Source organism: Gavia stellata, chromosome 4 (assembly GCF_030936135.1).
Source record: "Gavia stellata isolate bGavSte3 chromosome 4, bGavSte3.hap2, whole genome shotgun sequence".
Taxonomy (NCBI): Eukaryota; Metazoa; Chordata; class Aves; order Gaviiformes; family Gaviidae; genus Gavia; species Gavia stellata.
In genome coordinates this window covers 66,792,896-66,809,376 of record NC_082597.1, presented here as the reverse complement: position 1 = coordinate 66,809,376, position 16,481 = coordinate 66,792,896, and the positions used below count along the sequence as shown (strand labels likewise).

At 39.2% G+C, this 16,481-nt stretch overlaps 1 protein-coding gene across 2 annotated transcripts in view; it reads left to right on the top strand.

Moving 5' to 3' along the window:
- Nucleotides 1-12,999: 12,999 nt before the first annotated feature.
- Nucleotides 13,000-16,481, top strand: part of FGD4 (FYVE, RhoGEF and PH domain containing 4) — a 38,097-nt gene continuing 34,615 nt past the window's right edge. For both annotated transcript variants that reach the window (XM_059816242.1, XM_059816241.1), the window contains exon 1: nt 13,000-13,139. The gene's annotated coding sequence lies outside the window, so the exon portion shown is untranslated. The remainder of the gene's footprint in view (nt 13,140-16,481) is intronic.

Here is a 16,481-nt window from a genome sequence, read left to right as displayed (position 1 = left end):
ATCACAATGTGCAATTGAGAGTGTGTCCAGGTGCCTAAGCAAAGCAGTTTTTCCAAGTACTAAAGGGCCATAACAAATATGGAACACATAGAATGCACCTTTTCTGGAGCTTTGATGTTTTTGAAGACTGGAACTTTATAGATTCTATCTTGTAGTAGTAGTATTCACTATAGGATGAAAGCATCACTGAAAAACTGATTTCAATCAATGTCATTTTGAAAAGTTCAATGATCCTGTGACCCAGAAGTCAGCAGAGAGTTAAGTGTTTTCATTAGTACCATCACTATGCTTTGCTTTGTGACTGCAGCACCCCAAGTCTTATGTTAGTCTTTTATGTGGTAGGTGCTATATAAACAGAGACAGACAGTCTAATCGTTTACTTCAATGCTTGTAAAACCAGTGAATTTGTTGAGTCTTTACCAAAAATTCAAAATAGTTTTGGAATGCTCTGCTTCCCCATCTCTTCCCCCCTGTGCTGGGTTTATGATTATTCTAAAACAAAAGGATTAAATTCCTCTAACATTAAGAGTTTGGAAATTTAGTGCCTTTGTGTTCATTACAGTTTGACAGGCAATGCTTGACCTTGAGAAGGGTAGGTAGTTAGGAAACACAATCTTTCCTTTAGATTGCCATAAAATAATTTAACACATTGTTATTGCTCTTGCTTGCTTGTGAAAAAGCCCTTACAACCATGACCTGTCACTTAAAAAAGAAAAAGAAAAAGAAGGACGGGCAACAACTGTGTTTGGTCATGTAAGGTGGAGAAGGATTGGATTATTGCCAAACCTTGTATTATAAAAGAAATTAGATGTTTAGCCTTAAACAAACTTTATATTTTAAGAGTAATTTCATAGATTTTACTTGCTCTGTGTTTTGGAAAACTTTCTGCCCCAACGTGCAAGCCATCAGCTTTTTTTAATGAATATTTTGGTACTCTTTCTTCTGATGCCAAAAACTAAGGCTTTAAGGAAAACAGTAAATATTGCATAGGAGTCAGCAACATTTTTTTTAGACTGCAGTTGTGTGAACAGCTCAAGTGATCCAGTGGGCAGCTGCTGCCAAAAGGCTGCCCAGTCCCTCCCTGGGACTTCCCAGACTTTTAGTCTCATCCATGAGCCAATTCAGCTCACTCACCACAGCACAAAACTCCTGTGATAAAACCAGCGTCTGCTTGCCTGCTGGCTGCAGGGATTACACTGGCCTAGAGAGAAACTCAACGAGTGTCAGAGCTGGTAAGAAATAAGCGGTGGGAGCTACGGGGATGTGGAGGGATGGAGGGGATAAAACTTTCTCTTCTTGGTGGGGGGCTGTCGCACTCTGTCTGGGGTAGCTGCGGTTTGGGTTTGAGCAGCCTTTTTTGGTCTGTCCTGGGGTCTTCAAATGTTTTCATTTTCAAAATGTTTGCAAAGTGAAAGGTTGCACATCCTTCAGGTATGTTGAACAAAACTTGAGCTATTGCAAAATTATTTCTCTTCCTGAAATGTTCTTGGGTTTAATGTATTTTTACATTGTGTGACCTTTTTTTTTCAAGCATTTCCTATCCATTTGCACACTCAAAGGTAAATATTCATATGACTATTAATCTTGTTGGAACAGTATGGTAAATATCCATCCAAGTCTGCATCAAAAATTATTTTAATTCTCCAACTTAAGAAGTTTCATGAAATGACATTTTAAATTCATCACCGTTATGTTCTTTTTAAAAAAAAAAAAAAAATTATTTTTTAAAAAGTATATTTTATGGGGGGTCTGGAAAAGAGAGGATAGAAGACTAAACAATAGAATTGTTCTGACTTTGTATCTCTCAGCCAGTTCATAGCATAAAATGTAAAGCTGTTTCAGTCTATATAATGTTCAAGAGGCAACTGTACTGATATGCAGGTCTGTTAATCTGGGGTGAATTCTGTGGACAGTGAGAACAGTGGCCATCTCTGGCAATTTAGGGCTAAGGAATTTTTTCCCCATTTGGATTCCAGGCAACTTGTATTTGTCTTCCTCCCGTAAGGATGATTATGAACCGATGAGTTAGTGTGAAATGGTGATCTCTCTCTTGTTCTTCGTGAACAAGAGACAATGTAAAAGCTGGCATAATTATGGTAGGCTTTAAAGGGACTGGACAAGGAAGGTCCTTCTTTAAAAACTTCACAAGAAGGCCCTAAATGTACTTAAACCAGGCTTTCTGTGGCTATTCTTACTTTTTTTTCCAACCAGGTCAAAAGCAGGAAGCACTTGAATTCTTGTGAAGTGTCCAGCTTTGGGTTCTTTATATTTCTGTTTTGGTGCAGTGAGCATTCCCAGGGAGCTGCTTGTTTTTCTGTGTTTTGTAGATGATGGTTGTTAATTACTTGGCAGGGAGACTGAAGTGCTTGGGGAGCCTGACAGTGGACTGCCTGCCCCTGGCTTGGGGGAGGGAAGGCATTTGCCACCGAGCAGCCGGAGTGCCGCACAGCTGTACGGCTCGTGCTGCTGTAAGGGATGAACAACCGCGTGTTCCTCTTCACCCACGCTTTGTTCTTTATCAAGTTCATAATGTCATATTTACTTGCAATCTTTCACATAACAGGGAGTAGTGCCTGGTAGCCTGTTGTGATGCTATTGTGCAGCTAATATCCTGCAGTCTGTTCTTTAATTAGGGCATATTACTTTAAATTGTTTAAATCTCAAGCTACACATTTTTAGAGAATTGTTTTTTCATTTATTTTTTCTTTTCCTTCCCTACTGTTTGCTCCAACCCTGTTGAGATGTGATTCAACAGAATTAACATTATCTAGTGGCTACTTGCTTCTGGAAAGGGAGTCTTGTCTTCCTTTCCTCATTACTGAATACGCATCTTTGCCTGAGCTCTAGTGCATCTAAGGTGAACGAATGCATGAAGCTGGCTGCCTTTTTTTGGTGGGGTTACATTTCTGATGGTTTAACTTTCCCAGACTGCATCCTGGGGCTAAATGCTTGCCAGCACTGCTGCACAGCCAGGAGGAGGGAGGGGAATGGGTGGAACAACTCGTGTCAGTGACAGCTGGCGGCTGGATGGGCTTCGGGTTGTCAAATGCTGGCCGGACACACAGGCTGCCTCAGCAGTTGGATGTGGGAAGCAGTTTCCATCTATCAGTGATAATTTTATTGGCTTGTATTGAATAATTGACTTCTGTTTGGATCTTTGGCTGTTCCGAATTTTTGATGTATTATATTATGTATTTGTATCTTTAAACTACTTGAATGCCATCAGGGTGTATATTTATACAACTTCTGCTCAGATCTTCTGAAATAATAGATCAGTTACAGTTTGAACCTTCTGTAATTAGATATTCCCCCCCCCCCCCCCTTTGGGTCTGTGGGGGTGTTTTTTGTGTTTTTTGTTTGTTTTTTAGCATCCTGTTTCTAAAAATGCTGTCTCTTAGCAGTCCTTTTATCAACAGAAGTAGCTGATTTCATGTCTCAAAGCATATGGGTATTTTCTAAAATAGCTCTAAGTTGAGTTGAGATGAATGAGAAATAACTGCACAGATAACTGGGCAGAGTAGAAGATGAAAGTGTCAGTGACTGACTTGTTAGAGAAGTCTTCTGAAGCAGTATATACTGAACAAAATGGTGAAATGTGTAGTTAGATCAAATTTATCAATGTTTTTTTGAAAACCTGTTAGTATTTGTCTATAAATCTAAACACAGTTATTTCATAATGGCTTATCAATCATAGGAGGGGAGGACTTTTTGTCGTTCTCTGAGTTATCGCTGCACTTGCATACTAAATATATGTTAACATAGCATCTTGAATCATTCTGGTGGTTTGTATGAGATACAATCAGCTGCATTTTTTCCTCGCATGACCCCACTAGTGCAGGTGCTTTCCTTAATATGAAATGTTAGACTGTGCTGCCTGGCATGGTGTCATGCTGGTTATCTTGTATATGATAACAGGAAGAAAATAAATCATCTTAAGACTTGACAAATAAAGTGAAAGAAACACATAGGGTTCGGTGCCACGATCCTTGCTCAGACAAGTGATTCTTCTGTGATCAGTGAGTCAGCTTATACAAATGGAGTGTCTTATTTAGTAAATAGGAGCTTGAGACATTTAGAAAATGATGGTTGCCATCTGTGCAAAATATGCTGGTGTCAATTAAAAACTCAGTGAAAAAATTTCAGTGTTAAGTAAAATAATAGTTGAGTGACATTGCTCACCTCACACAGCTCTACACAGAAAACTAAAAGGAAAAAATAGTTTGGGGAAAACTCGGTGGAGCTGCGTCCTGCTCATCTTTTCTTGTGCTAGGGTTCATAATCAAAATGGCTGTTAATGCAGTAGGAACTCAAGAAAGCCACACAAACCTTACTCAGCCCCTTCCTTTGTCAAATGCGTAGGAAGCTGTAAAGAGCTCGCGGAGTGGGGAGGGGAGGAAATGGTCCTCGGAAACAGGGCTCACCAATGTTCCCATGATCACGACAAGGGAAGAGGTTGCGGTATGCAGTCAGGGAGCTCCCATGACTTTGTGAAATAGGGCCATGTGAGAAGCAGTTCTTGAGCTGAAAGTTGCCGTTATGTTTTATGGCACTGGCAAAAGGCTGTGCTGACAAGGAGGGAGGAATTTTCTGAAGTTACCTGGTGCAGAAATGAGACCGTAACAGCAGAGTAGCTGACTTTGGTTACAGGATCAGCTTCTCCTGGAGCAGTGAAGCTGCTGCTACTTACTGTACCTGTTTTCTTTTTCAGTGTTTTTTTTTGTAGTAACCTTGTGGTTCTTAACTACATGAAGCTCATGGTACATGGCTTGTAGGGTCAGGAACTGTGGTCACCCTTAAGACTTGTAGATAGGCTTAATAAAAAGAAAAAATATTGGCCAAAACTGCTGAAAGAGATATTGACATTATTTTATAAAAAACAAGCTATGAAAAGTCTCTACAAGTAAAAGAACACTATTGCATATTTTCTCTTTAGGTTTTGGGCTTGATAATACATGTTCAACACCAAAGTGAAAAAAAGGGTTTGAGGGAATGTTTTGTAATACAGGAACTAAGTCTGTGAAAGACCAGTCTTGGTTCCTGTAAACAGAACTTCTCTTACTCAGAGCTCTCCCTTCAATCATATGTCGTTCTTGAGACGTGGCTTGAATGTTGCTTGTCTCTGTTCATATAAGAAACCTCCATTATTCATCAAATAGTTGATGAATGACCACCATCAGCAAAGGCATTGTCCCAGTGTGTATGCGTGTAGGTGACTCGTAAGAACCTTAGTGTAATAGATGCTGTGTTTTTGGTGGAGGACCTCAGTCATAAGCTACTACTTTCAAACCACAAGCTGCACATTGGCAGCCTGTTCTAAATCAGCGTTTTCCAGTCAAGGGAGATGCCGGTGTGCTTCAGCCACAGAGCTGGGTAGTTCTGCCTGCTCCTTCCAGCAGCCCTGCTCCGCTGTGGTGGGGGGAACAGCAGTGGCAGGTTTCGGAGGTCCTGCCAGCTGAAGCAGCTGCTCAGTCAGTAGCAAGGCCCGAAGGCTTGCTGCCTCCCCTCCCTACAATGCGGGAAGAGGTACGAGTAGAAAACCACAGCAGCAATGGCAAGGACTAAGGTTGTCACACATTATCTCCGTGACTTGTAGCCTCTGCAACCTGTCTCGTGAGTGCTGCTGTGTAATTCCACCCCTGTGGTCATCAGTAACCCTCCAGCTCCTCTATCTCTAAGGTGCCTCAGCTTCAATTTTTGTCCCTGGTAGCCTCCAAAAACTGTGTGATTAGAGAGCAGTGGCACTGCTAGGCTGTAGACAACAGTATGAAAGCAGTGGTCCAGCAAGGGAAAGGTGTAGAAGATGGTGACTGCAGAGAGGGCTTGTTCTCAGAAAGCTCAAAACTGCCTTTTTAATACAGCTTTTAAAAGCTGTTCACTGTTTCTTTTTCCATTTTATTTTACATTACTATTTAACATTCATACTATATACCACTTGGACTTCTATCAAAATAACTTTGATTTTAAAGATTCCACATGTTGAAGGTGTTTTTTTGACTTGCTTTGCATTCCCTTACCTCACGTTGCATCTCCGTATTCCAGAATTTGCCTTTTCTGATGAGGAGTGTACTGTAATCAGTGCATGTTGCATGGAGAAACCATAATTACCTCTTTGGGCTCAGTGTGGGACAAAACCATTTGAAGTCCTGTACAGTACTTTTTGTTTTATTGGAACAGCAACAGCAGTGCATGTTATATTATTGTGCTAATCCAAAATCTAGACAAATGTTGAAAGATAATTCCATTAATTGCTGACTTACTCATTTTACTAAGACTCACAGCAGATGTGCAGGTCTGCCTGCATGGAAATGACTATTAGATCAGAGCCAAAAGAACAAAGATCACAGCCAGACAGGACAACAGACTAAGGCACACTGAGTCTGCCTGCTGTAGCCAGTGTTGGCAGGACATCTGTAGTGAATGTGAAATTCACCATTCCGTCCTTCACTTTGCATGATATACAGTATACTGAGACTAAGGAATTGTTGATGTTAAATCTTATTTTGTTAAAATTTCAGTGCTTCCTGTTAAAGCTTGGACTTTATAATCTTGAAGCAGATAGCCTATTTAAATGTGGTGGCATCTGTAGCTGGTAACTTGTCAAACTGTAGCTCTTTAGTAGCAGTTACTATAAACTCTATTTCAGTCTAAAAATGAAAGTTACTATAGGAAAGATGCATGGTTTCTTTCAAACAGAACTATAAAGCTTGACAAAACATAGGAGAGGCAATGTTGAATGCTTGAGCCTCGTGAATACCCACAAACCAAATCAGTGCAGTAATGTCTCATCTTAAACAAAGCAGATGTGGGCACATATCTACTTTGAATTGGGTTCTATCACTGATGCTCTGCATAACCCACCTTAGTTTATTAGAAACAAAATTATTTCAAAAGTCAAAAGTTGTTTCTTTTCTTAGAATATCTTTTGTGTGTTGTACACAGTTAAACTCGCTGAAGTTTTGTTTCAGTTATCCTTCTGCATTACTGCTTGGTGTGTTATTGTAAGTGGCTCACATACACAGTGTTATGCATACAACAGTTTGGAAACCTCTGCTTTATGTTACTGTGTAAGGTAGCGTATCTACCAAGAAGTTGAATATTTTCTAGTTCTTAGCAAGTATTGTGTAACAAGTGTTTGGCCTGCCAGTTTTAAGTTCAATACTGTTTCATGTGTTTAACTTCAACATCAAATGTTGTGACTGCATTCACAGGGGTCATTGAACTAAAAAAGCAGTATCAATACACTTCTTGCTATCTACGATTTATACCTACCATGTTTTCTTTAAGATTTATTTACTCCATGCAATAAATGCTATTTATTGGGGAGTATGTGAGGATAGTATTTGTTTGGTAGTCCTAGGAATGTTCCCATGCAGTGAGAAATAATAGCCTTACATGCTATTTTTCTTTATTTTTCCCAAAAAGTGGCCTACCTTCTTCTGTTGAATTTAGAATATTTTTGCCTGTGTCTGGAGAATAGCTTTGCAAGAAAAAACCCTACATTTTTGCATTTTGCCAGCGTATGTATCTGAACTAATCCTTTAATGGAACCTGATCTGTGTCCTACATTTTGCCAAGATTCCGCTCTTCAAAGATATTTCTAAACCTTCTGATACTTGCCTTTTATTTTTTTGGCCAGCACCTTCTTGCAAAAAAAACCCTAATTTCTTCAGCGAGACAGCCCTCCTGACTTCAGCTAAAGTTATTTTTTTCTCTTTTTACAGCATTGGTTTATCAACTGTTTGCAGTATTTCAGCAGTGGCTCGCCACAGTAAAGGCTGGCCTGATGTTTAACCTTTAGGGCTCATCTGCACAGAACAGAGTATCAGTATGAAGTTTTTGTGCTATTCTGCAGCTGCAAAGCATTCATCACGCTATCACCACTGTGATGAGAGAGGTGAAGATTAATTACAAATGTGTAATTAACTTGAGATGAGAGCATTTAATAGAATTTGGAGGAAGGTAGATTTTTTTTTTTTTTCATGAGAGAAACTGGACCTCCAGACTTCCTACTCTCCTCCTCCATACTCCTAATTTTCAGATAGTTTGGGCTTAGTCCAGTTATTCTTAAAATCTGTTTGGGTGTGCATCAGCAGTATAAGCCTCTTAGCAACATGTCGGTTCCTCTCACAAACAGGACAGACCTGTGAAGGGTAGGTACCAAGTTACTAGAAACTTAGTTTTGAGGCACAATTGTTTGGACACAATTGTGGGCAAAATCCATGACCTGATGTACTAGATTTCCTGCTCAGGCCTCAACAAATCTGTTGTTGTAACTGCTCAGGTGAGAGGCTGCTTTCTGCCTTCTTGTTTGTGCTCAGGAAGCAGCTCACTCTTGTCCTGGCCTTGCTATAGCTCCTGTAGTGTTTGGTGAGTGAATGGATGGGTTGAATTAGTCTCTTGTAGAGTCAGTGCTACTTAACACACTTCTGAACTGATCAGGAGGTTGTATGGCTAAGTTACTGTGGCTAAACCAATTGCTTTAGCATTATTAGCTGAACCTCCATGTATGTCTAGGGATGAGTAGGAAGGGTGAAGATTTGCATTGATCTTACATGAAAAGATCTAGCAGTAGAACATCAAGACCACAACCATTACGGCTGGTGTTCTTGGGACTTAACACACTAGGTATACATAGCTATATAATTTTAAGAGAAGTAATTCTGAGACTTAAATTTTGCCTTCTGGCAGTCACAAAAGAATACCCCTTTTCCCATAGACTTTGGTTACATCCAGAAATGCTGCATTTCTTTCATTCAGAATGTATGATCAAGAGTGGAATTGCAATGGCAGTAAAAATTAGGCAGTGCTGGAGCAGTATATATGCACTATGTGCTATAAGTGGGACTGAAAATAAATATAACAGAAGACCTAACGGTGTTGAGATTGTCTTCCTGAAGCTTATGGAACTGCTGATGGAGGACCTATCCAATACTATAACATCAGTTTAACCTTTTGTTAATATAAGCAAGCCCTTTTTTTCATGTTACTGGCATTTCAAGCTGGCTGATTATGTTTGTCTAAATGTTCATGGTTCCAAGTTATTTTTAATCATCCCCGATTATAAGAGGTGGTATTAATCATGTACTAGTGAACACAGTAACTGGCTAGTAGTATTTTGTTGTGTATTCCATTTCTGACATCAAGTAAAATTTCTCAGTTATTATAATGCATAGAAATAGTAGTAATGCGCCAGTGTTTGTTTAATCAGGTCAGAAATAATCACAATGGGAATCTGCTTCAGCCTAGTAAAAGCTGCAGGTTTTTGCAGCATGTCTGACTTTTTGCATATCTAATGGGATTTTAAGTTGTACTTACAGGGCAACAACTGTATTTCTAAAAGGTAGACTGTATTACCGCTTACTTAAATGGACAAAATTGAGCAGCCCTACTGAAATGCATGCTGCTGATTGTGGAGCAAGTATTTGGTATTTTTGTAATGTGCTGAAAATTATGTGTTTTGAACTTTTGTTACAATAGACTTGCATACAATACACTAGATACAAATCTGTGGTGAATATTCCTGTATTTCTGCCACAATTTTCTTGTCTAAGTCACCTGGAAGGTAATATCTTTCAGTGGCTAGAAACCAGGGCTCAGATTTCCAGGGATGTTAAAGGATGCTTTTTATCCAGAGAATTTGACTACTTGATTTTGTATAGAAGTATGGTGTGGCTAGATTTCCATTACCTTTTTCCATTCCAGCTTTACATGTGAAGAAAGCTGTTCATCCTGCTGTGGCTATATTACTCTTCAAAACACATGGCTTGAGGATGTGACATGATTAACAGAATTACTAGTTTGAAATATAGGTTAAATGTCTGTAGCGTGTCTATCTCCAGCAAATATGGCTTCCAGACAGGATGAATAATTTGTGTGATGGCTTGTACAACAATAATGAATTTGAAGACGGTCTGTTTCCCTGCACCCCCCATGTGCGGAGTTGTTATGAGTGTGAAGCCAGAGCACGTCTTGGGTCAGAACACCTCTCGGAGCTTTTGTTTTCCGTAAGCAGTTGCAAAAGATCTCACTACAGAGAAGCAATCTTTTCTGTTGCTTGTGTTATGGTTTTGTATTAGAGTGGACAAGCTTTACAAAATGGCTTTTGCCCACTGAATGCAACTAATATTTGCCAATCTAGTGGGGGGGGGGGGGGGGGCGGGATGCTGACAACAAAATCGATTCTTAAGACAGCCTAATGTTTTTGCATTAAAGGTTTGTTTTCAGCTGTTCCTGGTTTTGCTAGACTTCGTATTAAGGCTGTGTGTGTGCATGTGTAAACCAAGTAGAATCCAAGATCCAAGTCTGAGTATCTATTTGAGGGTCGGGGTTGTGTTTAAATGATTGCTTCAGGCCGATCTAAGTAAGGGCTGCTGCTGAGAGGCACTGTCTTGTCCCCTTCCAGCCATATTCCTGGCTGTCCGCTTGTGCTAGCAGTAGTGCTGGGGTGGCCATGAGGCCAAACTGATGTAAAATATACTCCAGCTTTCAGCTGCATCGTTTCTGCTGCTTATCTCACTGTGTGGTTGAACAAACGCTGGTGCTGGCATAGAGGAAGGAGTAGCCAGAAGCAGAAGCTGGAGCGGATGGTGACAAGGAGTGGCAGACCACAGAGCTGCCCTGTTCTCAGCAGCAGCTCTGCATCTGCCGCGGCTTAAAGTGATGGTGAGCGATAACCTTAAACAGGAGTAAATGCCTTGATAAAGTTGTGTGTGTAAAATAAGTTCCTATTCTGACCCCAGCAGTACCTTGTTTTCTTAGGGAATCCTTTAATAAATAGGGTACTATTTTGATGGAGATTTCCAGCCTTGACCTGAACAGTTGACAGCAGCAATGCCCCTTACTGAGTTGCAGTTGGAGAGTTGGAGATTTTGAAGTGCATTAGCTGTCAAATCTGCAGGCAAAATAGTTTTCAGAAAACTCTAAAGACTTCATGCTTTCACCCTCGTTGCAAAGTTCTAAGTGATCTGAATGTAGATTTAGAAACCATGGGCAGTTGCCTACCTGGCTTGTGTATCATAGTGATCCTGAAGGAGTTACCCTTTCTTAAATTTATTTCTGAATTGGGCATTCCCCAATTGGAGTGTAAACTGCTACAGTATGGTATGGGATTCTGTAAGAGAGGGAAATTCAGCCTGTTGGCTCTTTGATGGAGACAAGGAAGACTTGCTGGTATGACCCCCTGTAATATCACCTTTGTCTGTCAAAGAGCTTTCAGTACTCTCACCTCCATAGGATAGACAGAAATGGCACTTAAGGTACCTTCGTAGGCATTGAGTAATGGTGTGGGACAGAGCTCCCACTGCTGTAGTACAATACAACTTTGTGTGTATGGAGCGATGCCCAAGGAAACAGAGCTGAGGAGTTTCTGCCTAAGATCGCAAATGGCTGAGAAACTTCCATACGTGGTGGGCCTCATTAGATTATCTGCATCGTTCTGGGACCAGCCACCTGTATATTCTTGGGACATCCCTTGCTAACTGAATGAAATGGAAGAGGGAAAGATGCCATGTTGCAGCTGTGGGTGTCTTGCATGCATTGTGATCTGAGTACTGGTGCTTTGGTAGCGTGGTTTGTTGATCTCACCATGGACCTCTGCAAGTCTCCACATTTGTAGAGACAGTTTCTTGGTGTAGGGCTACTTCAGTGTTTAAAAGGAAAAAAGGCTTCTAAGAAATAAAGCATAAATACTTGAAAATATTGTTGGAATCCACAAAATGTTGAAGAATCTTTAAGCGGCATTGGGTAATAGCTATGGCATCTCTTTCCACTGCTGTTCTAAGAGGAGGCTTGGCTGTTGCTAGGAATGGCTTGATATGATGGGTTTTTCTATGGGAGAGGGAGATGGATTAGGTCAGAGGGTCCAGACTCTGCAGACCAGTTGTTGTTCAGAAGACATCAGAGCATCACCTTATGAAATGGTTGAGTGGGTTTTGGATTTGCTTTCTTTGGAAACATGCAAAGAAAACACCACTCATGCTTGCATTCCTACTGGTATGAGCCAGCAAAGGTAAAATGATGGCAATAACAATAAATTGAAGTGTTCAAACTCTACCCTAGTCATTTTGTTAAAAATTAATATAATTATGACAGCACTGCAATTAATGATAAATGGGGTTTCTTCCTTTCCCTTGCTCTTCCCCACAAAAAAATTGTGGATTTTTTTTGATTCAGAGATGGATGAATATTGACCTAAGTGAGATCTCAAGGTCCTTCATATTATTATTTCAAGTTTTCGATTGTGTTTACAGAACCAATTGCTTTCACACCCCAAAACAAAAGTGCATGGTTTAGGCTTGTGTAATCACATTCTAATAAGTGCTTTTATTACAGTTTCCATTGTTTGAATATGTTTTGCTTTATATTTTCTTCCAGCTTTCTTACCAATACCAGCATATTGATCCTCTTAATCATAATAAATTCCACTCTGCTAGGAAGAAATGAAATAGAAGAGTCAGCTGTCTTTGTGCTATGTTCTTTTTTTTTTTTTTTTTTAATACTTACAATAGGAGCCCTTTCAAACCAAAAAGATGCAATACATTTAGCTAATTTTTGGATGCTACCTTCAGTAAGAAAATAAACTTTTTGAATGTATAGCATTTTGTGAACACTTTGAATACAGAAATAGAATGGCTGAACAAAAATGCTGTGTTTTATATAGTTCTTCTGTTGAACAAGCACACTGACAATTCAGATAGGAAAAAGTCTGTTAGAGATTGTAATCTTTCTATAGAAGAGCTTAGGATAGTCATGGTGGAAGTCTTTTTTTACATCCAGCTGTTCAAGGTTTAAACAACATAATAAATTTCAGTGAAAGGCAAAGTGTGTTTTTAGGATGAGACACTCTTAAAGGGAAGATGAGTGTTCTAATTTTCTCTGTAGATAAGTGTTAGCACTTAATAAATGTGTTTATAGACATTCTACCTTACATTTAATCCTGTTTCTAACTCTTCTTTTTTTTGTATGTATTTGTTTTTCAGGCAGCAGCATCTGTCCAAAGTCCTTAATATTGTCTAGATCTTGTACAGCAAGTGCCACGAGGCTAGTTGAGCAGAATGTACGCAATGAAGCGGCTCAGGGAATAAATGGAAGTGTGCCAGTCAAACAGTCCCCACGTTCAGCTTCAAATCCAAAGCCACAAGGTAAGTAGTCTCAAATATTTTTGTTAGGAAAGTTGTTCTTCATCTCAGACTTTAAGAGAAATAGAGCACCTTGAAAGAACTGTATTTGTCAGAAAGCAAATAGTGGGGTAAAAGCTTGCTACTGAAATACATATGTTCTCTAAATGCTTTATGAATCTGTAATATCTGAAAATATTTTGCTGAAAATGGTTCTCCGAAGGAAAGTTGGTCTTATAATATGTTACAAGCGCATAGGTCTAGATACACTTTTTATCTCAAATATCTAGTAATTTGCTGTGCACTTACTGCCAGGCAGCAAGTGTTAAATTTGTTCTCTGCCCAAGTGGCTAGTAGGTAGAGATGGGAGAACACATGTAAGTTCCTTGTTTGTATTAAACTATTGCCAGGGCTTCTTTTTTCAGAAGGATTACTGTATTTGAGCTGGAAGATTTTGATACTATTTTTGAGTTGGAGTGTTTGGCAGGCTGGCTTCAAGGCGGGGGTGGTGGGGAAGATATTCAGGGCCTTTGGGGTTCTAGCAGAGTTCGAGAGGAGACCTCCTGCAGGAGTATGTGGAAAGATGGGAATGTTGTGTTTGTACAGTAAAAGCTGACCAATAATGTCTGCAGAGTAGAAGTAGATTTTCTTTCTGTCCATAAATAGTATCTTCACTTTTAGAAGCCAAATAGGTCAACCTACATGTTGACTTTATAATCTAAACCTCAAACCATCTTTTTATGTGGGCTTCTCAGTAATATTGATGATCCTGCTGAGGTTGATCACAACAAAGAGTCAGTATGTTCTGGAAGTCATGGATTAAAAGTGAATCCGGACTGATGTCTTTTAGGAGTGACATGCACTAGGAACTTCATTCATCTCAAAAGTTCAAAAAAAAGAGGGAGTTTAGAAGACTGATATCATGATCCTGCTCAGTGAACTGGATTCTGAGGCACAGTGATGCTATGACAGAAACTAGAATTACTTATAGAAAACTAGATCACATCTAAATCGCGTATAGAAACTAGAATCACATCGAGTCATCATGTAGTGGGTTTAACAATCTCTGCATCAATTAATGGGAAAATGCCTCTTGAAGAATTTTGCATCAGTCTTGAATTCATCTTAGAGTTAAGGGGTGTCAAGGAAGTTTTGTTTACTTGGGCAGAATGAGAGCAAAATAAAGCTGTATTTTTTGTATTGTTTGTTTTTATAGAACTTTTGCCAGTATTGTTCACTAAACTAAGATGGTTTTTATCAGTCATATGTAAACATTACTTATCTGAGTAGGCTTTCTGCATCGGTTCCTAGATCTCTGAAACACATCCTCTGAAACTAAGTTAACAAGAAAACACATGTTCTTCCTAAGAAAAATATTGTAGAAATCTGTTAGAGGATAAACAGAAATGGGCAAGCAATAAAAAGATTTTAAGCCTTTAAAAAACAAAGCCAGCCCACTTATTATAAATTTTAGCTGTTTGATAAATTAGGAGTTGGATATTATTGGACCCCATTCATTCCAGTAGTTGCGCAGCTGTTGTTGCTTTTCCCTAGCCATGATTTCTGTGTTTGTCAAAATTGCTTGCTCCAAAATGTGGCATAGCCAGGAATAGTGTTGAAGTCTAAGAAATGCAGCTGTGTAGATTATATTCAATAATACTGTTGTAAAGAGTATTTTGTGCCTGCTTTGTTCATGGGCCTATGTCTTTCTCCATTTATTTCCATTAAACGTGCATCATATTGAAGTTTTATAGTATATCTTTTTTGCCTTTTTATTTAATTGAAGCAAAACAAAATAGAATGAATGAGATAAACATTTGGGAGTCCAAACAATCCAAGCAAATGAAATTTGCTCTAGTTTATTGGTTTAAATGTGGTTGCTAATTTCATTTTTTTTTAAATAGCTTTTCATGTACAGGTACAGAAACATTTTTGGTTTATAGTGGCAGGAAATTTTTTTCCAAATTGTTGTTCTAGTCATACAAATACTAAGTGTCCTTTCATAGTGAAAGGAAACAAGATGACTTGACAAGACCCGAATTGTAATGCCAGTGTATTTGGTTGTTGATGAACTGCAAAATGACCTTCATCTAACCTATCAAAATGTATATAATTAAAATGAGAGATATAAAGATGACTTTGAGGTTGCGTTACAAGTGGGGTACAGCTATTTTTAGTAAACTTAGCTTTAATAGAGGGAATAGAGCTTTACTATAGAGGAAAAATGTCCAAAGGCTTGCACTTGAAGTGAACCCTGGACTCTGAACCTGTTCTGTCTGTACTTGGTCTCTGAGAAGTAGTTTAAATATCTGGAAACAGATCACTCAGGGTAGCTAGATCAAATGAATAAATTTCTGCACAGAATCCAATATAAAATTCTTTCTTTCAATTTTCATTTTTTCCCCCTGGCATTTCAACGAGAAAACAAACTAGCTGTCTAATACACTGACAGTAAAAGGGCAATTTTTGTTCCCCAATAATTCCTTCCATCAACAATTTAGCAATTCATATGTCAGATTTCTGTGTTGAGTACAGTTTGATTCATAAAAATATTTGCAAATGTGGAACAAAGCCTGAAACTGACTGAAGGCTGATGAGGGAGTTAAGCAAAGAAATCAGGACTGAGGAGAAAAGCATTCGCAATCTGTACCAGCTGTGAAACATGGTGCTTCGCCTTTGCATCAATGCAGTGCAATCTCTGATGAAGTGGACTAATCCAGACTGGAGGTAGTCAGTGGAAAAAAGCAAAATATGCTACTGAGTTCCAAGGCAAATATGATGCATGAGAGATGAAGCAAATTGTTAGATAATTTGAAATTTGCCCTTACCTACAAATATTTGGGCAGCGATCTGAACCCAGTAATAGCAGAATGCATGTAGAGTGACATGTACAAACTGACCAGTTTTTTCTAGTTTCCTCTGTTCCCTGCCCTTTGAACCTCTTGCATGAGTTTTATATGATGCCGAATTACTAAATACTGGGCACTGAAACTGTTGTCTGTACCAGGCAGTTTTATTGTAGGATGGAAAATACGCTGAAATGTCAAACACTTTTTCAAAGCAGTGAAGTGTCTTGTCAGTTCAAGACTGTGCATCAGTTGCTCATTTAGATTTTTCTAATGAGTGCTTAGGAGTACTTGTGAATCTCCTGCTGAGGCTGAAGAGGCATTTTTGTTTGGGTTGGAGATGATTTTCCACTCCAGAAGATGGCCTGGTTTGTGCTACTGTGAAATGGTATGGACATAAAGCATTCAAGACGTAGACTTCAGCAGTCAGTTTTAGCTGACTGTCTACTGTAGAGCATCAGTCCTGTCCTCCTTTCTCAGTTAATTATAAGTCTGTTGTTTTGAAAGTATTCAGTGACCT